The sequence below is a fragment of the Musca domestica genome, unplaced genomic scaffold (assembly GCF_030504385.1).
Source record: "Musca domestica strain aabys unplaced genomic scaffold, Musca_domestica.polishedcontigs.V.1.1 131, whole genome shotgun sequence".
NCBI lineage: Eukaryota > Metazoa > Arthropoda > Insecta > Diptera > Muscidae > Musca > Musca domestica.
The window spans coordinates 888967-891208 of NW_026712174.1; the positions used below are offsets into that span (position 1 = coordinate 888967).

The following is a 2242-nucleotide window of genomic DNA, read 5'->3' on the forward strand; positions in this document are numbered from 1 at the left end:
CAGAATGTAGTGATATGAATGGAATACATAAGAAACTGTAAGCAAATATGATGATTATTTACAAATAAAAGTCAAACTTCAATTTTGCAAAGTGCAATAAAGTTGATTAATTCATCTATATTTTGTTGGTTTTTGGACATCAGGATTTCCGGTAAGTTATTAAATTTCTTGAACAAATCAAAATCATTCCTATGATTTTGAAGCTTTTTGCAGAAAAAAATTATGTGTTTTTCATCTTCAATTTCGTTGCAGGTTTCACAAAGATTTGAGTCAGCAATTCCAATCCTGTGGAAATATTTTTTGGTGTAAGTATGACCAGTGAGCAATCGATTAAGAACCAGGGCTGTTTAGCAGGCGCTCGGAAGAATTGGTAGAAGTAAGTTCCTTTAGTCCGTGAGATGTCCTTGTAATTTTCTATAAACTCATTCCACAGGAGTGACTCAATGCGTTTCGACGCATCTGTGACCGACAGACAGAAGTTGATTGGTGAACCAACATTTGCTGCATGCTTCGCAAAATAATCGGCTGTTTCATTGATTGGTATACCGACATGGGAAGGTGTCCAAACAAACGAGATTTTAATTAAATGCGAATTAACAATTTTGTTTAGAATATTGTACACAGTGAAATTGTGAGATGTGTTGTTTTTAAGCAGAATACAAGCATTTTTGCTGTCTGTAAATAAAGCAGCTGTGCTGACACCGTCTTCGATCATCAAATCAATTGCCTTTTCAATTGCACATAGTTCACCAGTAAGAGAAGAAAGTTTTTCATTAATTTTGAAAACAAAATTTTGATTAGCAGATATATTGCAGACAGCGCAGCCTGAGTTGTTGTTAAAAAAAGCAGCATCCGTCGCCCAAATAGAAACGCCTTCGGATCTGAAGTCGTTAATTAATTCGTAGTAGTGTGCTTTGAAATATTCTGTTGGTGTATTGTTTTTGGTAGTATTAAATATATCCAGCATGAAATCTACCTTGTTGGTCGGATGTTGGTACATTCATATGATCGCTGTAATTTCAGTTGTTTTTACTGTTATATTTATCGTTTTTTGCTCGCTTCAACAGTTTCGTCATAAGTCATTTTTGAGATGTTTTTTTTTACAATAGCATGTTTTTAAATACTGTCCAAAAAAGTTTAAAATGGCTAGAAGCAAATACAGTACATGAATAAAACACCAAATTATCAGTGACTATGAAAACAAGCTATAGTAGAAAGTGATTCCCTAAGTCGGTTTTAAGCAACTGGATTAGTAGTCTATAACGGATGAAGTCCGTGAAAAACTTCAGCCCGTACTGATCAAAAAATTGTGAGAGAAATAAAAAAACAACCATTTAAGAGTTCAACTGAATTGGTGAGAGAGCTATTATTGGATATAAGCTCGAGATCAGGTGGTCTGCATGTCCGTAAGTCATCAAAAAAACCGTTTATATCTGAAAAAAATGGAAAGCCAGGATGGTTTTCGGAAACGATAATATTAATTGGCATTCAGCTGAATGGAAAAACATTTTATTCTGGGATAGTCTACGTTTATTATTAAAGGCTCAGACTGAAAAATTTTACGGTGAGGAGACCAAAAAATAAAAGACTCAAGCCGCAGTGTTGCAAGGGTACAGTGAAGCATGAGGGAGGGTTAAAAACGGTATTTGGCTGTTTTTCTTTCTATGGACTTGGGTCTATCCATGAAATAAAGGAAGTTATGGATCGGTTTGTTTACAAAGATGTGTTGGACATCACGTAGTTTCCTTTCGCTGAGGAAACTATTTGGCTTATTTGGATGTTTCAACATGACAATAATCCCAAACATGCATCAAAACTTGTCAAAGATTGATTGCGGGAGTCAAAAATCGGTGTTCTGTCATTGCCGGCACAATCACCTGACCTAAACCCCATAGAAAACCTTTGGAGTATCGTAGACAGGAAAATCAAGCGAGATTCGGAAACAAATAAAAACAACATTTTCCAAAGAATTCAGGGTGCCTGGGAAAGCATACCCAAGGAATAATTGGGCGTGTTATAGATTCAATGCCTCGTAGATGTGCAGATGCTATCAAAAATAATAGTTATCCTATCCACATCTAGCCAAAAGTTAATTATTTTAAATTAAAAAAATCAAAAGTTGCTGGCTATACGAAGACCTGGACCTAATATTTTCGATACCTAAAGTCCTGTAGACCAAACAAATATTGGAGTAAAAATGTATCAACCTACTTCAATTCGTTCGTAAGCTAGAGTGATTTCC

At 35.3% G+C, this 2242-nt stretch overlaps 1 long non-coding RNA gene across 1 annotated transcript; it reads left to right on the forward strand.

The window, feature by feature from the left end:
- Positions 1–615, forward strand: LOC131800914 (uncharacterized). The gene is made up of 3 exons (XR_009341623.1): positions 1–151; positions 253–376; positions 434–615. It is a non-coding gene; the product is annotated as an uncharacterized LOC131800914 (long non-coding RNA).
- Positions 616–2242: the final 1627 nt, after the last annotated feature.